The following is a 17,226-nucleotide window of genomic DNA, read 5'->3' on the forward strand; positions in this document are numbered from 1 at the left end:
AGAGACACACAACCCACTCATTCACTCACAATTAAAAAGCATTATACGCCAACTATTTCTCCTACAGCCTTAAGAACAAAGAAAAGAGAGAGAGATTTCTTAAATAACTGGGCACTAAAAGCAGCAGACGTATTTCTAAATAGCCAAAGGGAATAGATGTCATGAATAAGAAAGTTCAGTTTTTTACATAGTCAATTTTTTATTTATCTGTGGGTCTTCAGTGGTCCCTCATCACCTTAGAATCTGAGCACCTCATATTCATTAACTGTTCCTTTATTTTAGAATGAAAACTTACAAAACTCTTTTTACAACTTAAAAGGAGATAAAATTAAAAAATACACAATTATAGCCTATAGAAGTCCTTAAAGTTAGTGACCATGCCCACTACTAATCACTTTCTTGAACTTAGTGGTATTGATCACTACTGCGGTTGATGCTTTTCTACTCTTTGTCTTCCTTTTCTATCTTGTGAGTTGATAGTAGTAGTTAATTCTTTTCATCATCTCATGTTTAGGTACAAACTTCAGGTTTTTCTTACATCTAGATGTGAAACTTGTTTATTAGTTGTCCTATCAAACTGCATGATGTAAACCTCTCTTTTTTCCCCCTCTTATCTAATTTCCTTTTGTTAATGTCTTAATTTTAAGTTTAAATTGTTCTGACTATTGTTGATGGAGTTTCTGTCATCTTTAGAAATATTTTTTAATACTGTTGGGTTTGGTGGCCATGTTTGATGTTTCTTCCAGCAAATATAAAAAAATTCCACTAGGCTTCTAAGTAGCTATCTTTTTTTCCTTCTCCCTTTAGTATTCTGACAGTATTCATTTTTCTAATACCAGAATTTCCTGCACTTTCTGATACCAGAATGGTTACTGAGTAGCTGTTGGAACAGCCCTGGCTGAGTTGGGCTAGCTGTGTGGGGGCAGCAGGTGGGGCCCCGGCCACTCCGACTCTGCCTGGGAAAGTCAGCAGGACCCCACCGCTGGCCACCTCATGGTAAGCAGACAGGACTCTGGCCCCAGCTGTGACTTGGCCCAGGCAGGCTAGCAGGACCCTAGTGCCAGCCACTCTGATTTGGCCTAGGTGGGCCAGCAGGACCCCAGTCCTGGCTCCATAGGGATGGCAGGCAGGCCCCTGGCCACTCTGACTTGGCCCTGGGGAGGGTTGGTGGGAGCCCAGCCCCAGCCACACCACAGTGGCCTGGGCGGGCCAGAAGGACTCCGGCCTCAGCCATGCTGGAGTGTCCCAGGCAGGCAGGCGGGCGGGCGGGAACATAGCCCTGGCTGCCTTTCGCCAGCCCGCCAATGGTTAACTGGTTAAATGGTATAATTTTAATTGGTTAATTGGTTAACTATTTTAATGGTTATTTACCTCCCTAATTATAATGTGCCTGCAAAAAGGCACACAGAGTGTAAACCTCCCTATTTAGCGATAGCTTGGTACTGTATTATTTCTGTTTGGAAGCACCTGGAAAAAATGAGTCAGATAACTAGTTATCATCATCAGATGAGGGGCGCATGCACAAATCCGGTTACAGAATTCTGTTCTCAGACTTGTCCATGCATCTTTCTCAGGCCCATAAAAATCACCCCATACTATTATTACATAATCAGGTGCCGAGAAACAGTTATTGTGCTGAGTTTGTGTGATTTTCTGAACAGCACACAATGCAGTTTTATTTAATCAAATAAAATATCTGAAATGGCAGTGGATGGAAAAATGCTGCTTCTGCTCCATTTTAAATCTGGCTTGCAGACACGCTACACTGAATTATTCCCTTTCTATTAATTATCTTTTGCATGAGAATTTAATCAATTCCCCACAACAAAGAATGACTAAGAAGGCAGGATGGATTATGAGTAATTGTGATAGAATACTAGATAGTCACACTGTTCAGCCACTAAGTAGCACCGGTGTAGAAAGTACAACCAAACCCCATTTATCCAGTCTAATTGGGACCAGGACCAGATTGAATCATCAAAAATGCAGATAACCAGGAGCATGAGCAGGGCTCACACTGTCAGCTCCAGAAGTGGTGGGGTGTAGGTTGCTACCCCAGGAAGTGGGGCTAGACAGCCCAAGCCTCACCACCCGTTTCAGTTAATATGGAGAAGGCTCAGATAAATGGAGTTCTACTGTACTGATTTAAAGGAGTCTCAGCCATACCAGACAGAGCATTAAGGAATCTTACTGTATATAAGCAGGCTCTGTGACTAGTCCATGGCTGCAGGGGTGTTGCTAGGGAGGCATGAGACTTGGGGCAATCCTCACTTAGTTCACCAGGTGCAACCTACCCCACTCTTTTCCCCAAGCCCTACCCCTGCTCCACCCCTTTCCTGCCCCTTCATTTTGTGCACCCCTCTGTCACCAGGCACTAATTGGCATGGGGGGGGGGGAATGGCAGGATGTCTGCGGGCCCGATCAACTCACTTGGTGGGCTGGATCTGACCTGCAGATCACAGCAGACTGGGAAAGGATGGCGGAACAGAGCGAACCAGGATGCTGAGTTACTCCAGCTCTCACTGCTGTAGTGAGTGTGTGGGGGGGAGTGAACTCTGCTGCTGCCCCATACCATGCTCCCCAGGCAATCCCCCAGGCTGCCCTGTAGGTCTTATCCATAGGTTGGTTGAGGCAACTGCCGTGGGGCTCCTCAAAGTGCGGGACATGTACGGCCACCCCAAACCATCTTATGGATGAGATGGCGCTGCGTACCCGGTACAGAAGAAGATGACATAGTACTAGGAGTAAACTGAGAACAGAAACAGAAGGAAAACTGTAACAAAGGTTGCAGACAGAAGGAACAAAGCAACAAAGGCTACATGGTCTCATCAAAATTCCACTCTTCAATGCTCCAGAGCACTTCAGCTTTGACAAAGCTTCAGAATGGATACAGTGGAAAGAATATTTGCAAGATTTCGCATTGCATACAAACTCCACATAGAAACTGTACATATACAGGTATTTTCTTTAATTGATGCTCTGGAGAAGCAGGCAGCACATAGCTTTAAATCCTTTGTCCTTAGTGAAGACAGTCACAAAGACGACTATGAAAGGATTCTGGCTATGTCTGATGCATACCATGGAAATGTGGTGTATGATCATTTGAGGAGCAGGGACAATGCTGAATGTTTTATAAAACCTCTGCATACATTGGCTGAAAACTGTGATTTGGGGGATGCAAAACATGAAAATATCAGAGACAGGCTGGTTAAGAACATAAGATTGTCCATACTGGGTCAAACCAAAGGCCCATCTAGCCCAGTATCCTGTCTTCCAACAGTGGCAAATGCCAGATGCTTCAGAGGGAATGAAAAGAACAAGTAATCATCAGGCAAAGAGTTATTGGGGTAAACAAATTACAATCCCTCACAACAGCTACAATGGGAGACACACTAACATAGTTATACAGATAGTAGGGCAGTCAGAATTAGGCTGCATGTACTCTACCAAGCTTTGTCAATAAAACATATGTCAATATCCAGAAGTCGAGAAAACAAAAATTGCCAGCGGGCAATTTCCAGCTCTCAGGTCGTGTAGGCATAGCCTAAGAGGGACAAAACTCCAGCCTGCATGCACACAGCTTGGAAAAGGTCACATCCCCAAAGATCATGAGTCATTTTTATCTTCATATCTTACAGATGTTAGCTGATACAAACCTAGCTAGTCATCACTTCTAAGAACCGGTTGGACAAATACTAGTCAGGGATGGTCTAGATTTACTTGGTCCTGCATCAGTGCAGGGGGCTGGAATTGAAGACTTCTTGAGAACCCCTCCAGTCCTACTTTTCTATGATTTCTATTAAACTGTAATTGGAGCAGGGGGGAGAGAGAGAGAGAGAACATTAAAGTTACGTTATTAATTATTTTGCCAATCTGTCCTATTAAAAATAACACTCAAGATTTATCAGCCCAATTGCAATATTACGTGTCGTCGGGCAGCTTCACAACTAGATTTTCTTCTTCCATCTCTGAAATTAAGGGAATAACTTTTTCTATACACTTTCAGGGTATGGTAAATTAGCACTTTGGCTTCATTACAAAAAATAATTAAAGCAGTCACACAATAGTACCATTCATTGCTGTCCTTCTCCTTCCCTGTAGCATGTCCCCATGTCTGTACTCTTTAGTTTGGGCCCTAAATTCCACTACGTGCTAGACTGCCTGAATTATTTGCCTAACAAGAATGGATTTTTCTTTTGTCCGTCTTCCTGACCATGTCTCATTGGAAAGGCTCCTGTTTTTTCTATTTCTAAAGTGTTTCTACTTTCACTTTTGTTGTAGAAACTGTATACGAGCAGATTCATTGTCTGATATTATTCACTTACAAATGCTTTCTCATTATAGAATTTGCTGCATAACGTTTGCTTTAATTGCCTATCGGTAACAATCTACCTCACTGACATCTTAAGTATATAGCTTTGTAGAAAAGGGGTTTTGATCAGCCTATAAAATATAACCCTGTTTATTCCAAAATATGCATATTATTTGTTTGTTTGTTTGTTTTTATTACATGTATGGTGCAGCTGGATTTCTGTTCACAGAAACACATTCACCTATTTTTTTTCTAAATTGTTTCCATATGAATTTAATGCTCATGAAAGATGCTGGATTTACAGGCCTGGAGAATAAAGCATTCTATAATACTTTAGATGAGCAGTTATAGTAATTGGTGAACATATGAATTTCAGAGACTAACAAATATATGGGATCATAAGCTTTCATGGGTAAAACCATTTAATCAGCTGAGATGTCCAACTCAGCTGATGAAGTGGGTTTTACCCACTGTGACAGGGCGCTCGCCCTGCACTGGCCCTTTAAGGGCAGACCCCGGCCGGAACCAGGGCCAGGGAGATTAGCCCAGCTGAGGCTGTACTAGTCCATTAGGGCCCAGCTGGACGCTATAATAGAAGATGGGCTGCTGCTGTGAGGGGGAAGTAGTGAGAACCTGGCTGCTGAGGGAGGAGGAGGCTCCCTGGAGCTAGGGCAGGGCTGGGGAGGCCAGGCAGGGCTAGGGGAGCTCTGGCCCGCAAATCCTCAGACTGCAGGGCTTGAAAGAAGGCCCGATGGAGGAACATCAACCCACGGAAGGGGGGCCCAGGGTATGTCTACACTACCCTCCTAGTTCGAACTAGGAGGGTAATGTATGCATACCGCACTTGCTAATGAAGCCCGGGATTTGAATTTCCCGGGCTTCATTAGCATAAGCGGGGAGCCGCCATTTTTAAATCCCCGCTGCTTCGAACCCCGTGTAGCGCGGCTACACGGGGCTCGAACTAGGTAGTTCGGACTAGGGTGCCTATTCCGAACTACCAGTACTCCTCGTTTCACGAGGAGTACCGGTAGTTCGGAATAGGACCCTAGTCCGAACTACCTAGTTCGAGCCCCGTGTAGCCGCGCTACACGGGGTTCGAAGCAGCGTGGATTTAAAAATGGCGGCTCCCCGCTTATGCTAATGAAGCCCGGGAAATTCAAATCCCGGGCTTCATTAGCAAGTGCGGTATGCATACATTACTCCGCTAGTTCGAACTAGCGGGGTAGTGTAGACATACCCCCAGAGACAGACTTGGGCACTGCCGGAGGGCAGTGTGGCGAAGAGGACGCCGCAGCCAGGAGTAAAGAGGGGAGACACCACCCCAGCGAAGGCACCCTACCTGCCAAGGGAGCCAATTCCTGAGGACAGACGGCAGGGGGGTTACGGTGGTGAGTGCACCCCCTCACAGATGGTGGAGAATGTGGGCATGTGCGGTCCCCCCCTGACACAAGGGGGTTACTTTGGGGAACTCGGGCCATTGAGCCTGCTGCCCTGCGACCAAGGGGGCTGGTTTGGACTCGGGACATTACAAAACAAGATGGACGTTTATTGGAGGCCGTGGGTGGCCCAGCCTGCTGAGCAGCAGAAGAGGCTGGTCAGGCCGCTGCAAGGGTGGGCACCCAGACTCCAGGGACACACAGGCACCAAGGGCTGGGAGCCAGGGCCTGGACTTCAAACCTGTTTCTCCTGCGGACATTGGGGCCACAGGAGGAGGGAGTGCTGCTACTGGGTCAGGGCAGGAAGGCCCCACTCAGATAAGTTGGGAATTGGGGGAGCCCCCCCCCCGCGAAGGCAACAGGGGGGCAACGAAGGCGTTGGGCCTGTGGGGAACCTGGGCACCTGAAGAGGGAGTGCGCCAGTGAGACCTACAGGGCACCGGCTAGCCCGAGAGGAAGGGCTAAGCCAGAAAGGGCCTGGCGGAGGGCCGGGACCAAGGGGAGGCACAAACAGTGCTTTTATTGCCACGCAGAAGGCCATATTAAAAGGCACTGCCCCCAGGGAGGGGGGCGGATGGCCCAGAAAGAGAGCCAGCGTAAGGTGACTCCCCAGGAGGGAGTGGGGGAGACAAGAGCTTTTAGGAAGGGGAAGGCTGAGGCCCGAAGGCCTAGCGCAAAATGGGGAACCCGCCTCGGAATAGGCAGGGCTTCAGTGGGAACCCAGACTCCTGCTGGGGTGGAGAAGACCACAGTGGGAGTCCAGACCCTGGAAGAGGGGGGTAGGCTGCTCCTTAGAGTGGAGAGTCTGTGGGGAGAGAGAGACACCCTACGGGCCCAGCTAAGGGGTACCTTGGGGCGTTAGGGTACTTTCCTCCCCTTCCCCCCCCCCCGGGAGAGATACTTAAGGGGGAGGGTGTGTGACAGGGCGCTCGCCCTGCACTGGCCCTTTAAGGGCAGACCCCGGCCGGAACCAGGGCCAGGGAGATTAGCCCAGCTGAGGCTGTACTAGTCCATTAGGGCCCAGCTGGACGCTATAATAGAGGATGGGCTGCTGCTGTGAGGGGGAAGCAGTGAGAACCTGGCTGCTGAGGGAGGAGGAGGCTCCCTGGAGCTAGGGCAGGGCTGGGGAGGCCAGGCAGGGCTAGGGGAGCTCTGGCCCGCAAATCCTCAGACTGCAGGGCTAGAAAGAAGGCCCGATGGAGGAACATCGACCCCCGGAAGGGGGCTCAGAGACAGACTTGGGCACTGCCGGAGGGCAGTGTGGCGAAGAGGACGCCGCAGCCGGGAGTAAAGAGGGGAGACACCACCCCAGCGAAGGCACCCTACCTGCCAAGGGAGCCAATTCCAGAGGACAGACGGCAGGGGGTTACGGTGGTGAGTGCGCCCCCCCCCCCACACCCACAAAAGCTCATGATCTTATATATTTGTTACTCTCTAAGGTGCCACAGGACTGCTTGTTTTTAAAGTTACAAATGAACATGGCTACCCCTCTAAGACATGTACATTTTGGTGCACACCAATGAATATGAGTCTCAAAAGAACTCTAGAAACAATTAATGTAGTTCTACAGTAGAGAGAAAATTACCTACTAAAAATTATGTCTGATGAAAAGCTTTGACTCATAAATTCATATTTTTAAAGAAAATATCAATATTGCTTTAAAAAAGAAAACACTTTATGGGAAAGTGAAACCCATTACAGGCCCCCTTTCTGCAGTGTCCCTAGCTTTAAGCATGTGAGAAATCTGGAACTACTTATGTGTTTAAAGTCACCCACCTGCTAAGAACCCTGCTGAGTTGAGGTCTTAGCAATCTTCCCTCTATTTTTGTTGACTAGGGGACGGACAAACTCATTATAACAAAAAATAAGCTAAATTCGTGGACTATTTTTTTTCTCTGTGCAAATATCCTGTGACTAGAGTTTGATTGCCCTCTCCCCGTTATTTTTTAATAAATAACACACACAAGTGTTTTTGAGCCTGTGTTGCATTTTGATAGATGAGATACAATGAATTGTTTTCTGGGAAACAAATGTCATGATTGTACTAAGGATGTTAAAATGCAGTTAGTTGACTAGTCGATGGAATTTCTAGCCACTAGTCGATGGACACATCTTTTCAAAGGAGGAATGCAGAACTCCTCATACAGTCCGGGGCCAGTGGGAAGTCCCTCTGACTCCAGGCTGTACGCGGCGTGCTTGCTTTGAAATGTGCAGAACTCTCCAGAGGGGGCTCTTGTGCATTTCAAAGCGATAGAGTTCAAGGTCAGCAGGGGACCAGGATCAGCTGGGGAACCCAGGAGGCCATCAGCCATCTGGCCCCGTCAGCCCAGGGAAGGGCTCAGACAATTTCCCTCCATCACAGGGTCAAAATCACTGCTATGGTCAAACACTTTTAGGGGACACGGATAAACATAAGAACGACCGTACTGGGTCAGACCAAAGGTCCCTCTAGCCCAGTATCCTGTCTGCCGACAGTGCCCCAGAGAGGGTGGACCGAAGACAATGATCAAGCGATTTGTCTCCTGCCATCTCTCTCCAGCCTCTGACAAACAGAGACCAAGGACACAATTTTATCCCCTGGCTAATAGCCTTTTATGGACCTAACCTCCATGAAATTATCTAGCGTCTCTTTAAATTCTATTATAGTCCTAGCCTTCATAGCCTCCTCTGGCAAGGAGTTCCACAGATTGACTACACGCTGTGTGAAGAAGAACTTTCTTTTATTAGTTTTAAACCTGCTACCCATTAATTTCATTTGGTGTCCTCTAGTTCTTCTATTAAGGGAACTAATAAATAACTTTTCTTTGTCGGCCCTCTCCACACCACTCATGATTTTATAGACCTCTATCATATCCCCCCTCAGTCTTCTCTTTTCTAAGCTGAAAGGTCCCAGTCGCTTTAACCTCTCCTCATATGGGAACCGTTCCAAACCCCTAATCATTTTAGTTGCCCTTTTTTGAACCCTTTCCAAGGCCAAAATATCTTTTTTTGAGGTGAGGAGACCACATCTGTACACAGTATTCAAGATGTGGGCATACCATGGATTTATACAGGGGCAGTAAGATATTCTGGCTCTTATTTTCTATCCCTTTCCTAATAATTCCTAGCATCCTATTTGCCTTTTTGACCGCCTCTGCACACTGCGTGGAAGTTTTCAGAGAACTGTCCACGATAACTCCAAGATCTCTTTCCTGATTTGTCATAGCCAAATTAGCCCCCATCATATAAATAATAAATATTTTTAATTTCAGTACCATTTTGCATTTATAATACTTTTCACTGGTAGATCTCAGCATCTGCAATCCTGGGCAAATGTCAAATCCCTATTTTACAGATGGAGAATCTAAGGCACAAAGAGGTGAAGAAATTTTCCCAAGGTCATGAGGAAAGTCAGAGACAATGGAATTCAATAATACTGTACTAGTAGTACTGGCTCAGACTAGGTATAGTGACAACAGACACTGTCCAGAGTTCCTCACATATCTCTGACAATATAACTTGATTCTTGATCAGAAGTAGCCCTGCAATTTTAGCAGACGAGGCCTCTTATCAGCTGTCTGCCAAATGTGTTGAAGATTTCCGGAATGGGTGGTGGTGTTGTGATGCTAACAAATTTTAGGGTTCTCGCCTTTTTGAGAGTTGTCTAACAGACATACTCAACCCTTATGATGTTGTGATGTGATGATGTGTTGCTATGCAATGTGTTTCATGGTAATGCCAACACTTGGTGATGCAATGCTGCAATGTAATGATATTTCATAAGTTCTGCAATAGCCTTAGGATGTACTATTATGTTGCAATCAATATTTGCAGAAGTGGTTTGCCATAATTTAATCAGGGTAATTCCGGAAATACTGTGACAGGCGGCTACCCCATAATATGATGACACCACCAAAGTCACTTTTAGTTATGCTTTAAACCACCGTTTGAGTTCAGTACTCCATGGGAAAAGGCTAATGATTAAAGAAATTCTGAGTAAATGTTCCACAAGAAATTTTGTAATTTTAAAAAAATAAATGAATAAATAAAACTCATTCCAAAGTGGAACAAAAAGGTGAAATTCAAAACTTACTGTGAAACAAAAAATATGAAAAATATTTGTTTTAAATGATTCCAACATTTAATTTTGGTCAAATAAAAGTTTTATTTTATGTTGACTTACACAAATATTAATTAATGGTCTGGTAGCACTTTATACTAACCAAACCTGTAGATGATATCATGAGCTTTTCTGGTCACAGCCCACTTCTTCAGATGACCGGAGTTCAGTAAAGTAACACGAAGTGAGATGCATGCTGGCTGTACACAACATTGACTGTGAGAGCCAGGCGCTCCCTCTGCATCCAGTTAAAGTGCTGCTATGGTTCAAATGGCACAGCCCTCAAATTCTAGGTATTATAAGCACAGTTAGGAAAACTACTCTATCCCGGGAGACAGTCTTGGTTATGACAAACTCGCGTCCCACTGAGCTGCGGCTCACTCAGTAGCCTAGGTTGCCCATCGCAGCTCCAGATGCCCAGGCAAGCTAGGAAGGGAGGGGAATTCCTCTTTCTCTGCAAAGGCCACTCCTGTGGCAGGTCAGACTTATGTCCAGGAACCTCCCCTGACTGCAGATAGCTCAGCAGCTGGTGGCAAGGATCCCAGCTCTGAAGGCAGCGCCACTGCCAGAAGCAATACAGGAATAAGGGTGACAATCCCATGATCCTCCCCCACAGTTCGTCCTGTTGGAATTCTGCAATTTTAGAACAGAAGAACATAAGAATGACCATACTGACTCAGACCAACAGTCCATCTAGTCCAGTATCCTGTCCGCTGACAGTGGTCAGTGCCAGGTGCCCCAGAGGGGGTGGACCGAAGACAACGACCAAGCAATTTGTCTCCTGACATCCTTCTCCAGCGTTTGACAAACAGAGGCCGGGGCACCATTCCTTACCCCCTGGCTAATAGCCTTTTATGGACCTAACCTCCATGAATTTATCTAGCTCTTTTTTAAACTCTGTTATAGTCCTAGCCTTCACAGCCTCCTCTGGCAAGGAGGGTATGTCTACACTACAAAGTTAGTTCGAACTAACGGACGTTAGTTCGAACTAACTTTAATAGGTGCTACACTAGCGCTCCGCTAGTTCGAATTTGAATCGAACTAGCGGAGCGCTTAGTTCGAACTAGGTAAACCTCATTTTACGAGGACTAACGCCTAGTTCGAACTAGCTAGTTCGAACTAAGGGCTGTGTAGCCCTTTAGTTCGAACTAGTGGGAGGCTAGCCCTCCCCAGGTTTCCCTGGTGGCCACTCTGGCCAACACCAGGGAAACTCTATGCCCCCCTCCCGGCCCCGGACCCCTTAAAGGGGCACGGGCTGGCTACGGTGCCCGTGCCAGGTGCAAGCCTGCCAGCACCCAGCTAGCAGACCCTGCACCTGGCACGGCACAGAGCCACCCACCCGATGCCCCCCAGCCCACCCCCTCTTCCCGGGACCAGGCTGGCGGCTCCCGGGAGCTTCCCCTGGACTGCAAGAGGCGGGCACCTTCCTGGGCTAGTGCGGACATCGTGGACCTTGTCCACGATCTCCGCACTAGGCACAGGAAAGTGGCCGTCTAGGGCAGGAGAGCTGCCAGCCTGGTCACCCAGGACCAGGTGTGCATGAAAATCAAGGGGGTCCACTGAGACCCCCGACCCTGAGCCCTGAGCTTACAATGGCCATCCTGGGTCAGACCAAAGGTCCATCTAGCCCAGTAGCCTGTCTGCCAACAGCGGCCAACCCTAGGGACCCTGGAGGGGATGGACCGAAGACAGTGACCAAGCCATTTGTCTCGTGCCATCCCTCTCCAGTCTTCCACAAACTTTGGGCAGGGACTCCACTCCTACCCTCTGGCTAATAGGACTCCATGGACCCAACCTCCATCACTTTATCTCACGTCCCTTTAAACTCTGTTCTAGTTGTAGCCTTCACAGCCTCCTGCAGCAAGGAGTTCCACAGGTTAACTATTTGCTTTGTCAAGAAGAACAACTTTCTCTTACTAGTTTCAAGCCTGCTACCCATTCCTTTCCTTTGGTGTCCTCCAGTCCTTCTTTATGGGAACTCAGGAAGAACTTTTCTGAATGCACCCTCTCCACCCAACCCCTGCTTTTAGAGACCTCTATCCTGTCCCCCCTCCGTCTCCTCTTTTCTAAGCTGAACAGTCCCAGTCTCTGTAGCCTTTCTTCATCTGGGACCTGTTCCCAACCCCTGATCATGTTAGTTGCCCTCCCCTCTCCCAGCCTTTCTCTTCCCCTCTCCCACCTCCTTTTCCCAGTCTCCCCCAGTTTTGTTCAATAAAGACAGAGTCAATGTTGGAAGAAACGTTATCTTTATTTTGTACATCAATAAGAAGGGGGGCTAGGGAAGGGTAAGTGGAAGGAGGTGAGAGAGGAATGGGGTACGTGCCCCCGATGGGGAGGACTGGGCTGGCTCTGCGGGCTTCTGGGGGTGGAAGCTCTCCTGCAGCCCCCCAATTGCCCCCTCTCCCCAGATGGCAGCCTGCGGCAAGTGCAGCTGGGCTGATGGCCGAGTGGTGTGATGTGCCCAGTGTGGGCACTCAGGGCACTCCAAGCCAGAACTTCTTTGCAAGAGGGGCACCCCTTAGAACTGTGTGTCCGGGGTGGGGGTCGGGACCCTTTAAGCGCAGCCCTCGGCTAGCCTGAGACAGCATCTCCACGCTCTAAGTCCTCCTCTGATGCCCTGCCGGCACTGCTTCCGGCCATCCTTAAGCCCTGTTCAGAGTCCACTCAATGTGGACTTACTAGTTCGAACTAGCAAAACGCTAGTTCGAACTAGTTTTTAGTTCTAGATGCGTTAGTTCGAACTAGCTTAGTTCGAATTAACTAATTCGAACTAAGTTAGTTCGAACTAGCGCTGTAGTGTAGACGTACCCGGAGTTCCACAGATTGACTGTGAATTGTGTGATGAAGAACTTTCTTTTCTTCTTCGAGTGATTGCTCATGTGCATTCCAATATAGGTGTGTGTGCACAGGGTACACGCGCCATCAGAAGTTTTTCCCTCAGCAGTACCCTTAGGGCCAGCAGGGAGCCCCATGGAGTGGCTCTGGTATACCGGCCCATATATACCCCTGCTGGCCCCCTTACCCACTCAGTTCCTTCTTACCGCCATGACGGTCGTTGGAACAACCCTCAGCTCCTCAATGTGATCGTTGTCTTCATTGTTCTTCTTCGATCTTTAGTTAATCTTCAGATAAGTGTCTGCAATTTAAGTTAAAGACTTTTTTGTTGTTTTCTGTTGATTGCTCCTCATCAATAGAGGGCATGCTGTGCGCCCGTGGCAGGGCATGCCTGGCCCGCAAGGCTTTAAGCCCTGCAAAAAGTGCAATAGGACTATTCTGTGTGGTGACCCGCATTATTGTGCTTAAAGTGTCTGGGAGATGGGAGAGGATGGTTCCAACTATAGGATGGTCCCAACTATAGGATGGTTTCTCTCTGCTCCCATTGACTGCTTTCATCCTCCTTAACAGCGCTTGGGCTGTCAGACTGGAGGTGGGAGGGTACTGCAGTGTCCTGGAAAGCCTCATCAACATAGCTCTCTGCCTCCCTTAGCTCCTCCAGTTCAGCCACCCTGGCCTCCAAAGCCCGAACTCGGTCTCTGAGGGTCAGGAGCTCCTTGCATTGGGTGCACACATACGCCATCTGCCCACAGGGCAGGTAATCATACATGTTACACTGGACTCAATAAACAGGATAGCTCCCACTCTGCTGCTGGGCTTCTGTTTGCATTTTCTCCTATGAATAAATTTGATTATAGATGGGGGTTTTATTTAAATGTTTGGAATATTGATTATAAACAATTTATGTTTAAGAAGGTCAGAAGTAACTAGCGCCCTCTGAACTCCCCTCTCAAAACTCCTTCCAGTTAGCAATCGCCCAGCTCACAAGCTCCCTGGTCATCTCCTCGCAGGGTTTATAAAGCTCTGGCCTTCCTGATAGCTCCTCCCTCTGGCTATGGCTCGACCAATGAGCAGAGAGTTTTAGATTTCAAATCCTAATTAATTTAACAAACATACAACTTCCAACTGCCAGCCTGAGCACACAGCCTTTCAAAACAAACAAACAAACAGCTCAGCACTCAAAACAAACAGACAAACACAAGCCCAGAACCCCCAAACACAAACACCCGCACCCTCCAGACAGCCACTTACCCCACGGTGCTGTAAATTGCCCCCTCCTTCACCAGGCGAGCCCTTCACAAAACTCCCTCCAGTTAGCAATTGCCCTGTTCGCAAGCTATTATGGCTCCAGATTCAACCATTGTAGAATTCCAATAGGAGTAAGACAGCAGCCTTGCAATCCTCCACAGTTTGGACCCCCATGATTACAATGTTGTGACATTTCAATTTAAATATATGAAACTGTGAAATTGAAAAATGTTAAAAGCCAATGACCATGAATTTGACCAAAATGGACTATGAATTTGGGAGGGCCCTATTTATGGGATAATACATACACACACCATCTATTATTAAGAATAGTGATAGAAATGTAGCCGTGTTAGTCTGGTGTAGCTGAAACAAAATACAGGACTATGTAGCACTTTAAAGACTAACAAGATGGTTTATTAGATGATGAGCTTTCGTGGGCCAGACCCACTTCCTCAGATCAAATAGTGGAAGAAAATAGTCACAACCATATATACCAAAGGATACAATTAAAAAAAATGAACACATATGAAAAGGACAAATCACATTTCAGAACAGAAGAGGGATGCGGGGGGGGAGGAGGGAAAAGTAAGGTAAATGTCTGTGAGCTAATGATATTAGAGGTGGGGAAAGGTAAAAGTCTGTGAGCTAATGGCATTAGAGGTGATAATTGGGGAAGCTATCTTTGTAATGGGTAAGATAGTTATTGTCTTTGTTGAGACCAACACGTAGAGTGTCGAATTTTAGCATGAATGACAATTCAGAGGATTCCCTTTCAAGTGCAATCTTAAAAGGCTTTTGGAGCAGGATGCAGGTGATTAAGTCATTGAGACAGTGTCCTTTCTGGGTGAAATGGCAAGAAACTGTTTTTTCTTTGTGATCCTGTCTAATATCTGTTTTGTGGGCATTGATCCTTTGGCGAAGTTAGTCTCAGACTACTCAGGGAGGTGCCTTTTGCTAACCCTATGGAAGTCTGCCCAACTGTGGTGAAGTTATAAGCCATTTAAAAATTGCTCTTTGCACATGCTCATTAGAAATTTGCAAAACTTTGCAATTAAATTCCCAGAAGGTTCCATTTGAACTGAGCGTACTCCAGCCCAGTGTTTCTCAACCTTTTTCTTTATAAAGTAGCCCTTAAAAAAATTGTAAGTACCTCCTTTAAAAAAAATTATAAGTACCTCCAGTACCTACAGCTTTCAGGCACACAATATTTTTTTTACCGTTGCAACACATTTGTTTAAACAACTTAATCGTAGCCAGGCGGGCAATTAAATTTTTGGGTGTAAAAAGTACAAAAATAATAAAGCAGTGTAAAACTTAAAACAAAAATTCAGTTTTCTCCAAATTTCAGTTGTGTTGACAAATCTCCCAGACTTCTCTCGAGTACCCCTGAGGGTACTCATACCACTGGTTGAGAAACACTGCTCTAGCCGAGGGCTGAATGGGAGTTTCCCTGCAATTGTACCTTTAGGATACTGCAAGCTAAGACTTGGAATGAAAAGCAGGGAGAAAGTCTCTCCTGTGCTCTTAATGGCTTTCCATCACCACTTGGTCCATGCAGTTTGGAGCCGATAGCTGCTCGATTCAAATGCAGAGGGGACAGGAACCATACCTGAAGTGAGGGATAGGGGTTTGATTGGGATAAGGGTGGAAGGAGAATGGGATTAAGACAGTTGGAAGGGAGAAAGGGAAGCTGGGACCAGCTGGGAAGGGTCATGGGACTGGTACAGGCTGGACAAAGAGACTATGGAATGGGAGTGCAGAAGGGTGAGACCAGGACTTGCTGGGCAAGGAGACTGTAACTAGAATGAGATACCTGAGCAGTGGAGACTCAGATGAGGTAAGTGAAGAGAATGGGACTGGGATGGAAAATCAGAGCAGAATGAGGTAAAATTGGAAGTAATGGGCAGAAGAGGCTGTATCTAGAAGAGCTTGGGATGCAACCCAGGAATCACAAGTTTCTCAGCATTCTTTTGCTCCCAACAAATATCTATGAAACACTCTTGCAAAGCATTTCATCCCTCTTCAGGGCTAGTCCACACGGAGCAGGGCTGGGTAATAATTTTAGACAGGCGACCACTTCAGAAATTTTTGAAGTAGCCCCAGTCTGCCTCGGAAGGGGTGGGGATTCAGGCAGAAGGAACAGGGCTAGGATGCTTCTGTGCTTCCCCACCCACAGTCCCTGATAGGCCTGGGGGTGGGGGAAGCATGTGAAGTTTTTGCCCTTGCTCCCCCAGAAAGAACTGCCAGCTGTTTAGAACAGTGGGTGGTTCCCTCTGGGCACCTGAGCCCCTGGTGGTGAGAGGAGACTTTGCTTGTTCCGCCATCCCTTGACCCTGATTGGCCTGGAGGTGGGGGAGCAGCAGGGTGTCTGCAGGCCAGATGAACCTGCTTGGCGGGCCAAATCTGAATCGCGGAGGCCCTTTTGCCCACCCCTGACATAAAGGATGACAACCTAATGCGGCTATTAGTTACTCTATCAGTGTAAGTGGTAAAACGCTATGCAGTAGATTAATGAAGAGCCATGTAGGTATCAGTATGATGCCCCACGGCGTAATTTATTTTTTCAGTTTGCTTTTTAAAAAAACCCAGGACATTAGATTCAAAGGACATTACTAAGGTTCGAAGGTCAATCACTCTGAAGTTAGGAAATTCCTGAATCACGAGTGCCTTTGCAGCATTAATTCAGCTACCTGATTTTGAGAGGATCCCTTTTTAGTTCCCAACCTGAAATGCATTGGGTCTGATTTTCAGAAGGGGTGAGCTCCCAGGGCTCCAGTAAAGTCAATTAAAATTGCATGACAATTTGGCAACAAAAAGGGCAGACTGGGGAGTACAAAGGCCAGCATTTCAGAAGAGCCAAAAGGCAAGGAATTGCAACACAGGGCATATTTGCTTAGCTTTCTGGGGGGCAGGCCATTTGCCCTTGCCACATCAGATCCCTCCTAGCAAGTTGTTAGCATCCTCCTCCCTTTTCAGCAAGCAAATGATCTGGTAGCACTTTGTAGACTAACAAAACATGTAGACAGTATCATGAGCTTTTGTGGGCACAGCCCACTTCTTTAGATGACAGGAGTTATAATTAGAGGATAAGGAAACTAGAAATAAATAGGAGACGTGGGGGAGGGAGAAAGATGTTCTGTTGCCCACCTCCCTACCTCTATGCATAAAGTATCAGGAGAAAAGGTGCTAAACCTGAGTAGATAAATATCAAAGTCAGTGGATGGATAAGGCAGGAAGGATACCATTCAGAAAGTAGTTAGCACCCTTTCCAGTGAGGGAACAGAAGCCATTCA

The sequence above is a fragment of the Pelodiscus sinensis genome, chromosome 2 (genome assembly GCF_049634645.1).
Source record: "Pelodiscus sinensis isolate JC-2024 chromosome 2, ASM4963464v1, whole genome shotgun sequence".
Lineage (NCBI taxonomy): Eukaryota > Metazoa > Chordata > Testudines > Trionychidae > Pelodiscus > Pelodiscus sinensis.